This window comes from Terrapene carolina, unplaced genomic scaffold (genome assembly GCF_002925995.2).
Source record: "Terrapene carolina triunguis isolate 2854851 unplaced genomic scaffold, T_m_triunguis-2.0 Scaffold33911, whole genome shotgun sequence".
NCBI lineage: Eukaryota > Metazoa > Chordata > Testudines > Emydidae > Terrapene > Terrapene triunguis.
In genome coordinates, this window is record NW_020698262.1 from 4,680,342 (window position 1) to 4,695,155 (window position 14,814).

At 39.8% G+C, this 14,814-nt stretch overlaps 1 protein-coding gene across 1 annotated transcript in view; it reads left to right on the plus strand.

Annotated features, from left to right (window-relative positions):
* The window catches only part of LOC113409636 (WW domain-containing oxidoreductase), a 676,894-nt gene that overhangs the window by 378,961 nt on the left and 283,119 nt on the right, over nucleotides 1–14,814 (plus strand). The gene's annotated exons all lie outside the window — the stretch shown is intronic.

Below are 14,814 nucleotides of genomic sequence, written 5' to 3' on the forward strand. Positions count from 1 at the left end.
GGGGGGGGGGGGGGGCGGCCGGAGGCTTTTTCGCCTGGGGCGGCGAAAAAGCCAGAGCCGGCCCTGGTTTTGGTTGGGGGTTTTGACTGATTTCTTGTAATTGTCAGGGCAGAGGTGGATCTTGGTGAAAGATCTGAAGGAAGAGGAGATGTCGTAGTAGATAATATCAAAACATAACATATAAAATACTAAATGTAATGTTATAATGTAATGCGTAATATTAACATTAATTATATATTATAAAAGTCAGAACAAAACAAAAATATTGAAATACTCCATTTTGATTTCAAATCATTTTAATTTTTTTCTGTCAAAAATTTAATTGAAATAGACACATTCCCTTGAAACATTTTGATGTAAACGAAAGAGATTTTTCCCATGGAAAACTGTCCTGTCAAAAAATGTCGACCAGCTCTGCTGAAATATATTGTCCTCTTGCACTACCACAAACATCTTCCCATATATTCAACACACTTCTTGTATTTTTGTTCTGTGATAAATTTGGTCCTTCATCAAGATCTTAGTGATTTTTCTCAAAATTTCAAATTAGACCAAGTTATCATAAGTTATGGTTTCCATACAAGAAAGCAGGCTGTGGCATATAAAACTCACAAAGACATATGTTAATGAAGCCATATCAGGATGCCTTGTCACCTCAAACATCCCAGAACAATGTACCAATATGTCCAGCTATGTGTACTTTACCATTTGCAATGAGAAATATTCACTCAGAGGCCCACCTGTTGGACAAAAATGAATATATGCAATATATTTGAAATGTATACATGACCTCTGAATCCACATAGAGATATTGCATACTTCACTAATAAGCACTATACAGTCATTCTTTCTGCTGTATCTTTAAGTTCTTATACAGTGGCCATCATTTTGGCTTCTGAGTCAAGTCGTTATTTTGATAAAAAGTCACCAAGAGATGACAAATGTCTGAATGAACCTAGCAGACCTCTGATACAGCCAGGGTCGATTGTAAGCCCCAGCCAAAACCACACTGTATATAAAAGAAAGATGATTAAAGATTGGGCTTGATGCTTCCTGGGTTTAATTTACTACTAGACTGTTAATTATTTTGATGTCAGTACAGTTGTAGTTTCTAAAGAATATTTGCATGACGAATTGCATAGGAACATGACATTTTGTTTACAGAGGGCAGATGTGTTATGGAATAATGTTAACATGTTGCTTCACAGCTTTTAGCTGTTGTACCAATTAAGTCCCAGAGAAAATGTATATCTGCAGGACTAGTTATGCCTATGTAAAATTACTCTCCAGTGTAAGAATTTGCAGGATTGGGCCCTTAGTTTGCATTGAAACATGACATATTATTATTTACTTATAATTTTTTGATTTTATGACTCTTTTATGATAATGTGTAGTCTGTGATGGAGGAATTGCGTCTCTGGCCATTCTGCATATTATATCCTTAACTAGGGCTCAGCAACACTGTCACCTCATGCATTTGAGTATACATGCTTCACAACTTAAGAAGACTGGACTATATCCTATATTTCTCAGTCACAGTAAGTAGGCCTTATCTCTAATGTAAAAATACTGTACACTTTAGCTACACTTTTAGTGCAGCTGCTTTAATGGCGTAGAGATTATAAATGTTAATAAAAAGGCATTTTTGCTTGTGAAGGCTAAATGATATAAAACTGCCAGACTGCAAACATTTTACACTTAATGGAAGGTGATTCAAAATATAGCTTTTATTTTGTCTTCCCATATATTGATAGAGAAAATATGAACTATTCAATTTATAGTTTGTCTTTTTTATGAATACCCAGGATATTTTTATTGGTTTTGGAACTTGTTTTGAACATTTGTAAACAATTATGTCATTATGCAGATGTTGCTCAGTAGTGCCATGCTCATTTGTGTATTAGGAGTACACTCTGAGAGAGATAAATAGGGAATATTTTTGATATTTTTCTTGCAAGCTGTTTTTAACTCACTCTCTCACTCTCACTCTCACTCTCAAAATAATAGTATGCACAGGTTTTATCCAGCTTGGAAATTTTTAGACTGCAGGTAAATGGAATTTGTGCTGACTTTTACCAACAGTTTATTTGGTCCATAGTACATTGTTCATGTTTAATTCTTTAATCTGTTTAATTCAAATTAGTTTGCAAACTTTATTCTTAGTTGATATGAGAAGAATAGCTGTTTAGCTTAACAAGTTCATCAGTATGTATATGTTGTATTGGTTATTATTTAAATTATCACATATCCTCATAAATTGATAAACTAAGGACCAATTTCTGCCCTAGCACATGTGTGTGCATGGGTCTCATTGAAATAATTAGGAGTCATGTTCACATCCGAGGGTAGAATTTAGCCCTAAGTGCAGAATAAAATCAGAGTTTCCTGTGTTTCCAGGAGGAAGGGTGTAGCAAAATAGGAGCATTTCCAATCTATCTCACGAAGGGCTCAGCCCCGCAGGAAGATCTCTCTTCAACAGTATAGGAGTATAGTATTTAAAAACTTGGTAAATATAATTATATGCTGCTTGTCGCTTAAGTAGCAGCTTTGTTATTGCGGTTAGTCACTCCCTTCTCTGTTGTGGCTTCTTAAGCTCCCCATCCTGCCCCTGAGAAGCTCAAAAACAAACAGCGTCCCATCTGGTTATGAACTGTCCTCTTTATCATCTTGATGGTGGATGGATGTGCTTGATGTCCCCAGATGATGCTGCCATGATAGAGTGGCTACATCACTTACTCAACATCTGATTCATTGTTTATGCCGCCAGAAGCCATACACCAGAAGACTCCTTCTTCCCTTCCATCTCCCCATCCCTTCTTTCCTCCCTTCCATCCATCCTTTTGCATTTCTCCCTCTGCATCTGCCCTATATATAACTCTCTCTTTTTTTTTAAATGTATGAAGTGTAGTTCTAGCTGTGTCGGTCCCAGGATATTAGAGAGACAAGGTGGGCGAGGTATTATCTCTTATTGCACTAACTTCTGATGGTGAGAGAGACAATGCTAAACAATCTATTCCACCTTGCATTTAGCTGTGATGATGGGAGTCCCTTCCCCAGACCTGAGGAAGAGCTCTGTGTGGCTCGAAAGCTTGTCTCTCTCACCAACAGAAGTTGGTCCAATAAAAGATATTACCTTACTTGCCTTGTCTCTCGGTTTTTTTAGTTAGTCTCACTGGGATGTCAGAGGTAGGCCACCTCTTCCTGTCTTTTCCCTCATCCGCAGTCAGTTTGCATACTGCAAGGCTTTTGTTTGTTTGTTTTTTTAATGAAGTGGCATAGCAATTGATTCAAAGTGTTACGGGTGCGCAGGCAAACACAAACATACAGACTGTCTAATTTTTTCAAAGTTGTTAGCTCACCAGTAGCATAAAATAAGTCCTAACCATACATTTCTGAGCTGCTTGAACTTAATGACAAGATCTGTATTAAAACTGGTGAAGAAATGGTGGACAAACTTGTGGAATTATAGTAGATACATCATAAAAGGATCCCAGGCTTGGTAGCAAACCCTAAGGAAATAAATCTGGATGTAAAAAGCCTGTAAGTCTGATTCATATGCCAGATCCTGCCGTTGTTTCACATGCAGAACCTCTCTTGAAGCCAGAGGGAGTTTGTGTGTAAAAGGGATCCCGGACCAATAAGGACTTTACAAGGATTGTACTGCATGCTGTTTTACTACAATATGGTTGGTACATGTTAGACCATTCTGTGAGATTTTCTTATTGCAAGGAATAATTCTGGTAAAACAAATATTAAAACGATAGACAGTTTGAACCATTATGAATCTTCGTACAGAAAATGCCCATAGGAGAACAGGATTGTTGAAGCCTCTTATCATGTCCAGAGTATAGGTGCTACTGTGAGAGTGCAACTGTTTGTATCATATTTGTCAAGAAAATATTTTATTTCCCAGTATAGTCAATCTTTTAATCTTTCATATAACTCAGTATGCACTGTGACAAAGTTCCTCCTCTATCTTGGTGGGTCCTGCACTTATTGGCGGATTTTCTTGCCTCAGAGATTCACCATGTGGGTTGGGGAACAGCCCAGAGACCTTCCCCTCTGGAAGAATCCACAGTCCAGGTCAATTGGGAGGTTTGGGGGGAACCCGGGCCCGCCTTCTACTCCGGGTTCCAGCCCAGGGCCCTGTGGACTGCAGCTGTCTATAGTGCCTCCTGTAACAGCCGCATGACAGCTACAATTCCCTGGGCTACTTCCCCATGGCCTCCTCCAAACACCTTCCTTATTCTCACCACAGGACCTTCCTCCTGGTGTCTGATAACGCTTGTGCTCCTCAGTCCTCCAGCAGCACACGCTCACCCTCTCAGCTCCTTGCACCTCTTGCTCCCAGCTCCTCACACTCCCCCCACAAACTGAAGTGAGCTCCTTTTTAAAACCCAGGTGCCCTGATTAGCCTGCCTTAATTGATTCTAGAAGCTTCTTCTTAATTGGCTCCAGGTGTCCTAATTAGCCTGCCTGCCTTAACTGGTTCTAGCAGGTTCCTGATTACTCTAGTGCAGCCCCTGCTCTGGTCACTCAGGGAACAGAAAACTACTCATCCAGTGACCAGTATATTTGCCCTCTACCAGACTCCTGTACCCCACTGGTCTGGGTCTGTCACAGCACTTAAAACATGGCAGTAATATTCATAATTTACCAAATGCAATCAGTACCTGCAAATAAGAAAAATACCAGTGCACTTTAACCGGACACCATCTGGGTATATTTAAAGCCAAATTTCTATCCCTTTTTCTTAACAGTACATCAGTCAGACATATTTATTTGCAGTATATTTTCCTGCAAAACATTGTATCTGTCTTAGTTGTTCTCTGTTTTGTTCATTTTAAGCACGTTTTCACTAAAGTGTTCTACTTCAAGCTATTCTCAATTCAATTGGAAGTGAAAGGGGTTTTGAGTTTAGATAATTTACATATAAAAGCTTTACTGTACATTTTATAAAACGACTGTGTTCAGAAAACAACCATTTCAATTTAACAGTATTGTTATTCTGCAAGCTGACACACCTCCCCCACTCACTTTTGCTTTTACTAACAATGTTTCTTCTTGTCCTAATTTTAAATTGTTACTGGCTGAAAATTGATATGCTTTTTTCAAACCATACTAAAATGACTCAAGACCCACTGTGACTTGCCAATTATATGTGAAGATTAAAAATGTATTTCTTTTGTCGAGATAATCTGGGAATGACAGGTATCCAGTTGTTTTGAAACACTCCCTTTTTAAAGAAGTGAAGATTATTGATGGTAATTTTGAGCTAAAAATCTTTGTACTTCATTTTGTATGTTGGATCTTGAAAATGGCTCTTTAGATTTTTTGTTGTTGTTGTGCCATGCAAATCCCTGCCAGCCAGTCTCTGAGTCTCAGCATACTATCTCATAGCTTGTCTTAGAGAAATACAATCACATGTACAAGATTTCAGAGTATTATATTTGTATAACAAAGCCAGAAGACAGTGTTTCTAATTATTGGACCTTTGATCAGAAAGAGGATGTCTGACTTTATAAAAGAAAACACCAAAGTTTTATTCTGTTAAAAGATGATGCTATGCCATTAATTTACATTGGGCTCTATTTATTCTACTTGCTCATGTTTTAGAGTACTAAACTCCTCCAATTCCATCATACACATAATAATCAGACACCAGTTTGTAAGTGGTTTCCTGTTAAATTACACTGTTTGAAACAAACAGTTATTTTAAACAGGAGCCATAAAGCGATATTAAATTTAATATTCTGTTCTTAGAAAGTGTTAAACTTATTGCTTCACTCCTTACTCTAAGTTTACTTGTTCCAGAACAATAAGTAAATGACAAGCCATGTTTACCGTTAAGCTGACAAAAATTGTCCCTTGCCAAGTTTGAGCTGGTTGTAGCCAGCACTCATATGTTACGTTGGTCTAAAGGGTTGAGATAGTAAAAGTTTATTGGTTTTCTCTTGTAGACAAGATAATATTTGTACATGCAGCACCATTTATGCTGACATCTCCATAAACTGCAGTTCATAATTTGCATAACAAAATTGGCAAGTGCCATATATTACAATTGCTAGTATTTTATGTGGACTTTGAGTTTAAAAAGTCACTTTAAATAAAGAATCAGATGTATCTGTTATATACTTCATGGTTCATTTTTTTAAATCTATTCTAGGTCTAACCACCAGGATAGATTTTGGCAGTTGTTCAAACTTCTTTTTAGGTGAAAATTCCTAACCAGTATTCTTTTTATACTTATAAGGAATCAAATGCAAAAATCTCAGTACAAGGGTGACATTTCATTTAAACAACAAACAATGCTTTTCTCTTCTAAAAGTGTGTTTGAACATGAGCTCTAACATAATATGGATGCTGCAACTACAAGGGTTTGGGTGTTGGGCTTTTTTGTTTGTTTTTGTTTTAGTTAGGTTTATTTATGTGTTTGCTAGCTAAACTTATGGTTTTCCTTAACATTCATAGGATTATATATTTTGAAAAAAAAAAAGAGAGAGAAATGGTATTCTCCATCTTCTGCGACTTGCACCACCACCCATCAAGCCTTCTAACAATTTCTTCATGTCTCATGATAACCCTCTGCCCCAAAGAATCACAAACTTTCAACTCTCTCTAACTGTGTTGTCTCGGTTGCTGAAACAGCATCTATTCCCCTCCACCCCCCGCAGAGACACTGTAGTAGTGTAACAGAGGGCTCCGTTAAGGGCATCTGTTATCTTATGTTCATATTTTATTCTGATTTTTAAGTGTGTTTCAATAGAAGGGATTAAGTGAGGAAAGAACAGACCTTCTTCTTCTTCATTTTTTAAATTGCTCTTCTGTTCCAAGCACTCCGAGTATCAGAAATACCCTGTGATTATTAGTGTGCAAAGCTTTGCGGTATGGTTGGTACAACCACTGCTGGCATTGACTCATAGGTCATTCCAAATACTACTTCACAGCAAATCCTAAAGATAAAAAACACTGTGCACAATGAGACCTCCTTTGTCCTAATAAATATTTCTTTAAAATATAAACAAGGTTACTGTGTTTGCATATTTAATTATAAGTCTTCAGCTTTGTTAAGAAGTAGAGCAGTGACTAAGCTATCCAGGTGCTCTGGGAGGCATTGCGCTTCTCTGAGTTCCCCAAAGGTTAGTATGACTTTGTATTGCCCGAAACTCAGGACTGGACCTTGGTGGTACAATTGGGCCCTGAAATAAAGGATACATTTGTCTTATTGGGATATACTTGTTAAACTGGGATAGTGCACTTTAAAAATAGGGGAATAATTCAAAGTCATTATTATGGCAAGATGAACGTTTCCCTTTTTAATGTGCATTACTGCAAAAGAATGTTCGTCCTCATTGTCAATGGATCTGGTCAGCTACATTTGTGTACTGATTGAACAGTATGTTGGATGTTGACTCAAATGTTACTCAAGGACAGTACTGATACTGGGCCGACCATGCGGATAATTGGATAAAAAGGATTGCTTGACCAGATCCCTTGGAAGAGCCACCCTTTCATATGGTACTTCTAGAAGTAGGAGTTGCTGCATCAGTGAGTCAGCATGTATGATACGACTATCTCTCTTTCACAAGTACCACTTTCACAGGTGCTGCTAGCATTGGGGGACATGCCAGCCACGTGGCTATTTGGTGGAGTATGTGGCTATATCTATGTTGGTGCATATCTTGTCTGATGAGCTCCAGTGTCAAAGAGTAACTTAAAAAAACAACAGAAAAATGAAGTTTCAACTTGAGGTCGGGGGGAGGGAGATTGTCCCGACTTCTAGGGACACTGAGACAACTGGGTCATCTTTATTTTTGTGCTAATTTAAGAAAATGTTGAAATTGTCTGGCATTATTGGTAGTGAGTGTCTCTTTAATGAATCCTACTTGATTGGGATGTATAAGCCCCAGGAGTACTGTTTCTTATCTGGGAGTTAATACCTTGGCTAATATTTTACTGTCAACATTAATTAGAGATGTGGGATGGTAACTGGCACAGTGATCTGGCGCCTTCCCGTTCTTGAGAATAATAGAGATTAGAGCAATGAATAGTGTAAGGGCAAGCTGTCCCTCTCCTGGGGCTGACTCAAATATCTTAGATAGAGAGAGAGAGAGGAACTCCTGTCAGATCATTTCTGTATGTGCAGAGTAATGTGGTGCAGGTTTTCTCCAGTTATGTCAGATGGATTATATCTGGTTGGCCTTTTTTTTTTTTTTTGAACATACATGTTCCCAGCAGTTCCACAGGGACGCAACGTGTCCTCTGCAATGACTCATCCCAGACACCTGTGGCTACTGTAGCACTGGCAATGAGGGCAGGGACACTATCTCCTTCTGGCTCTACCTCTTGTTGTCCAGGCTCCATGGAGCTGCTGGGGAGAAGAGAGCAGGGAGGCATGAGATGCACCAGCTGGCTGCCTCGGGGTCTTGCTGGCAAAGAGGGGAAGGGGGGAGAGAATGTGAATGGGGTGACATTGGGCTCACTGGGGACAGTAGGAAGCAGAGCCAGAAGGAGTTAGGTGGCTCTGTGATTCCTCCTCCTAAGACCCTAATTATAGACTGAATATTTTGGGGTTGTGCATCTTCACATCTATCTATATGTCTCAGGTTTCCAGCTATTCCATCAGACTAATATATGCCAAGTTCCCTCATGCTGTGTAAAAGTTACTTAACCTTGGGAGTCATCTGGATCACTTCTTAAAGAGCAAAGCCTCCAGAGAGATCAGATCATCTTACTCCCATTTTTAGGGCTGTATTTTATTTTTCACTCTTTCCCTTCTTTTCCTTTGAGTAGTAGATTAGACTGGCTTGATATACGTATATTCTTAAATCTCCATGTCTACTTCCCTGCCCAATACTCCCAACATTCTCCTCTGCGTTCTCTAGGAAAAAGCAACCTAAGTTTGTAAGTATTCACTGAACACATTATCCAGCAACAGTGAAATACTAAATCATATCCAGCAGGTACTTGAGGCCAGTCCACTGAGTAACTTGCATGAACGAGGACCGTGGTCTGATACTGAAAGATTCAACAGCGGCCAAGTAATACTAGTGTTACTATACAACACCATACCTATGCACTTTAAATGCAGAGGGCATATTAAAAAGAGAATATATGTCCAACGGTAATGGCTATGGACTAGACCAGTGGATAGCAATCTTTTTTCATTTGCGGACCCCTAAACAATTTTGACTCGAGGTGCAGACCCCTTTGGAAATCTTACACATAGTCTGTGGACCCCTAGGGGTCTGCAGACCACAGGTTGAAAACTACTGGACTAGACAATAAAAGTTCCATCCCTTTTTAAATGCCAGCGCTTCCTCTATTTTCATTCTATTGCTAGCATTGTTAAACCTAATTCACTACGTTGGATTTAAAAAGGTCTGTTGATCCTTTATCTTGGATGACACAGCTCTTTCAGGATGTGTATTGTGCTTTTGTTCCCAACAGCTATCAGGCAGTAGATCTGGTTTATATCGAACTGCATTCGCTGCAGTTCACAAACTACAGAAAAAGAAACTTGCTAATATAATACAGAGATTGCTACTATAACCTGAATTTCACTATTTGGGTTTTGATTGGCTACGGGGCCTGAAGCAAGTCAATATAGATTCCTATGTGCAATCTAGGGTGAGCTCTCTGAAGCCAGAGGCCCTGAGTCTATTTTCCTTATTAAGCTTACTTTTAACATCTTTTTTTAAAGACATTTTTGAATCCTTGTGTATCTGAGTTATGAGCATTTAGAGGGTTGTCTGTATGGGGAAGCTTAGTTATTTCAAGATTTTGGGAGCTTGAATAAAAGCAGTTTTTTCTTTTGTTTTCTTGTAAAACCAAAATCTTGTTTATGAGCAAATCAAGACATGTAATTCAATTGGGCTTACTCATCAAGACACCACTGATCAAATTTCTAGTATAAAATGTTACACAAAGATTTGCAAAGGCCTAGCTTGTTTTACACAGAAATGTTGCAGTGGAAACATCATATAAAGAGAAAAACAATGCATGTACTGTACATTTATAAGACAAACTTGTGATGTGAAAACAAATTATGTCTGAGCAGATAAGGACATGGGGAATGAGCAAGGTATGGAAAATTAGAAGTAATCTAGCCCTATCAGTGATGCATAAGAGAACTGTAGGAAACATCCCAACCATCCAAATGCCTCCTAAAAATGATGTAAGTAGATGTTCTTCAATATATATATATAATTTAAAAATGCATCATCTGGCCCCCGTCCTTTATAATGTAGCTTGGCCAGAGATGCAATGCTACCCATCTACACCGGTACCTCAGGAGTTCCCTTCCAGAGCCTTGATGTCACATGTCTGACTTCCTCTCTGCAGGAACATCATACTTTTTAAGGATTTTTTTCCCCTTTTTTTCGTTGTCTTTAAATATGGGAATGTAGGGAATGTGCTAAGCACCCTCAGCTCACTGTCATAGATTTCAATGGGAGTTGAGAGTGCTCAGCACCTTGCAAGGTCAAGTCTTCAGTCATCTTGAAACTACCATTAGCAAGAATGGAGTATGTGTTAGGATGAGAGGTTACCCTGCGAACTTCCCAAATGCAACTCTGCTAATTTTCCTTAATCCTCATCTGCCTTCTCCCAGTGCTGGGCCTCTCCTAAACCGACTGCCAGTTGTGTCAAATTTTGCTGATGAGTTAAGATGTGAGGGTGAACCCACTACCCCCATTTTACTTGTCACCTGAGACAAATCAGAACCTAGGTCTCCAAATAAATATCAAAAGTTGTGCATTAAACCTTTTGCCAAACAATTCTCCCAACATTTCTTGACTAATGCATTACTTTAAAATATAATTCCTATGAGAACCACTTTCTGCTGAGGAGAAATAAAGCGAGGGGAAAGTTTTTAAGTGTTTCCTATAAAAATCCTATTTAAAATCTTTTCAAATAAAGTTTTAACTAGCAGTAACCAGTTACTCAAAAAGTTAATCAAGTACTCTTCCCCCCTCCTCTTTTGGAACAAAATAAGGGCTCTCAAAAATAAATTATAAAGATACCACTGTGGCTAACAGCCAAAACTATGTGGTAGGATTTGGCCTATGAACCACTGTAAGTCAGTGAAGGGAAAGAAAGAGAAAAAAACTTGGACAAAGATAACTCTAATTGTTGGACTGAAGGGGTGTGGGTTATTTTTTTTTTTTTGTGGTTCTAAGTGCAGTTCATAAAAGTGAGTCATTGTGAGATTAGTGGGGGTGGATTCAATACTCCCTAGTGGCTCATATGGATTCAAATATGCGGATGTGGTAAATATCAGGTCTTCCTCATGTAGGTCTTGTCTGTGCTTTGACAGGAGTTTACAGAATCGTTTCAAACTGTGGGATAGATATTTATTTAGTTCAGGCTAAACAAATTTGGGTCTAGACAATACCTGAAGGGGAGACTTGCAAGGGAAAACCAGGCTACTGTAGTTTACATGCTTGGCTGGCTGGTTCTTGCTCACATGCTCAGGGTCTAACTGATCACCATATTTGGGGTTGGGAAGGAATTTTCTCCCCGGTCAGATTGGCAGTGACCTTGGGGTGTTTTTGTTTTCCTCTGCAGCATAGGATATGGGGCAATTGACAGGATTATTTGGGTATATCCCACCTAATTTATTTCCTACCATTGCAGGGCTTCAGGCAGCCCCTCAGTCCCTCCTGTTCCCTACCCATGTCACATAATAATCTAGTCTCCACCTTGCCATAATATTGTGTCCTAATTTCAGTTGTTGGATTTAGTGTGTGTGGTGGTGGTGGAGGCCTGTGAGGTACAGGAGGTGAAGCTAGCTGATCTGGTGGTCCCTTCTGGCCTTAAACTCTATGGTACATCTACACTGCAATAAAAAACCCACAGCATCAAGTCTCAGAACTCAGGTCAATTGACTTGGGCTCACGAGGCTCGGGCTCCAGGGCTAAAAATTGCAGTGTAGACCCTTGCAGGGTCTCAGAGCCCAAGCTCCAGTCCAAGACCAAATGTTTACACTGCAATATTTAGCCCCGCAGTCCCTGTGAGCCCAAGTTGACTGACACAGGCCAGCCACGGCCATGTTGCTGGTCTTTTATTGCAATGTTGGTGGAGTTGATTCAGTAGGTGGCACTGTTCCCACTGAATTAGTAAGGAAGCAATACCTCTGTGTGGCATTAGGGTACACTGTGGACCTGCTATCACTTATCCAGATAACATGTGAAACCAAAATTCCTAAGACTATTAAGTGTTTATCTGGGAATTTTCCATAGTTCTAGTACAGTGTTTCCCAAACTTGGGACACTACGTGTGTAGGGAAAGCCCATGGCGGGCCGGCCAGTTTGTTTACCTGCCCCGTCCGCAGGTCCGGCCGATCGCGGCTCCCACTGGCCGCGGTTCGGTGCTCCAGGCCAATGGGAGCTGCTGGAAGCGGCGGCCAGTACGTCCCTCGGTCAGCATCGCTTCAAGCAGCTCCCATTGGCCTGGAGCAGCAAACAGTGGCCAGTGGGAGCCACGATCGGCCAAACCTGTGGACACGGCAGGTAAACAAACCGGCTGGCCCGCCATGGGCTTTCCCTACACACGCGGCGTCCCAAGTTTGGGAAACACTGTTCTAGGATATTAGTACCTGTGTCATGGCTAAATTTAAAGGAGGCGGGGGGATTAGTTTATCTGTGGTTAAAAAGTGCCAGAAATCTATTCTTCTACCCACTGCCTGATTATTTAAGGGCAGAAACTCTATACTTGCTCAAAAGTTTTTTAAACCAGGGAACAGTGGAATATTTTGGAACATTGGGATATTTCTGTACCTGAGAGAAACGCTAAAACAAAGGTAGCAAAACCTTGCTTTAGTTGGAATTATCAAGAAAGGTTAGGTTGTCAGGGTTGTGAACATTTTAGGATCCTATTAAAGCCAATTAAAATACCCATTGACTTCAGTGGGACCATGATTTGGCCTTATAATTCTTTTACACAGGCTGGAATAGTCTGAGTCATCATTTATGTGAGCAGTGGCCTGTTGGAAACCTGTTCATATGTACATCTCTTGTTATTAAGCTTTTTCATAGGTTGGGCTATTTGCTGTTGGCATATGCATTACAAAGAAAACAACTTCTTTCCCACCGACTCTAATGGCAGAATGGGGGTAAAAGATTTCACAATAAGAAAGAACACCACAAATTAATCAAAAGTTGTGGAGAACTTTTTTTTTTTTTTATGGTTGGGTGGATTTTTCTGTAAAGATAGCAAACTTTGATCTGACTATTCATAGCAGGACTGCTTGTAACTAAAAAAGTGCATAGAAATCTTTTTTACTACTTTGTTTTGGGGCCGGGCTTCACATAAATGTTTTTGTTTGGCTTGGTATAGTTTTCTTTGTATTTAGCATGTAACATTTAAAAGCCCTTCATGGCTGGAGAGTTTTTATGGTAAACGTAAAACATTAATTTAAACATTAAACATTTTACAGCTGCTCTTTAGTACATAAACTTTCACAGATACTCAAAGAGAGTAATTTTTGTTTTAATATTTGGTTTTTCAGAACTGCTCCAAGGTTGTGGGGTGAGGGGAGGAAAAAAACAGATTACTGATAAAATACTTCATGTTTAGATCTTCTAACTGGAAACGCAAGATTTTTAACACGGAGAAGAATTCCTAGTAAATGAGGGATAAACACTAGCGCTGCCAAGGAAAGCAAACATTCCCACAGCTTCCTTTTTATTTTATTTTTTTTAACTTTCGTGCAGCGAACCACCGTGAACATGTTTAAAAAAAAAAAAAAAAGTTGATCTACTTACAGGCTACAGTAGCCCAATTGTTGCTGTTCAGTAGGAGTGCCCTTAACAACAGGAACTAGAGAAATGAATATGCTCTCTCCAAGTTATCTGCAAAGCTGAAAAGAATTAGGTCAGTTAATAGCAAGGAAACAAATACAAAATGTACCTTACACTTTTAGTGTTTAAAGGCTGCTTGGTGGACTTCGCGCAACATAGAAAGCTGCCATGTGGGCCTCGACAATTGTAGCATCCCTTTGGCTGTCTAGAGGTGAAAGCACTGCTGAGGCAGTGGGCATAATTCTCAGCTGGTATAAATCAGGATAGCCTCATTGACTTCAGTGGAGCTCTGGCAGTTTATACCAGCTGGGAATCATGCCCAGCATTGCTTAGTCCTTGATGGGAAGGGAGTACCTTGTTCTTCTCTGTAGTAACCCCTATGGCAGCACAAATGTGGCATAGACAGTGTTCATGGGAAATTACCCTCAACTCTCATTCAGGTAGCACAGTGAGATGGGATATGGACCTTTGAGGGTGAAGTGGTAAAAAAGACAAAATTGGGTCTGGGGGAGAGGGGGGACACGGTAAAGGGAAGGTTTCCTATAACTTCCGTGGGGGAAATAAAAAACAACCAAGCTCTCCAGGTTTTTTCTCTCCAAAGCACAATGATATACAAAGAGGGAATACATATGACCAAAATGTCTTCTGCACTGGCTATCTTCCAAAAGCACCTTTTTCACTCACCAGGTATTTGGCAAGCCTTGGTGACTGTCATGGGGAGAGGAAAGCAGAGGACCTTTAGGGATTTTTTTTTTTTTTTTAGACTGTCAATCCAGCCTAAAGGTTTGTGGAATATAGCCACTTTAGTTCCCTTCTCCCCCACCCCTAATTCTTTCCTTGTCCAGGGTATATGTCCAGGTCAACACAGTGCCACAGTATGCAGCAGTGGCACATAGTGTGTGGGGATGTAAAGTTCCATGAGAGGGTAAGGGTCACGATGGGACACTTGCAAGGTAATAAATCATGGCCTTATGTAAGGCCCCCTGGTGGTTATATAAGATGAGGCCTTATG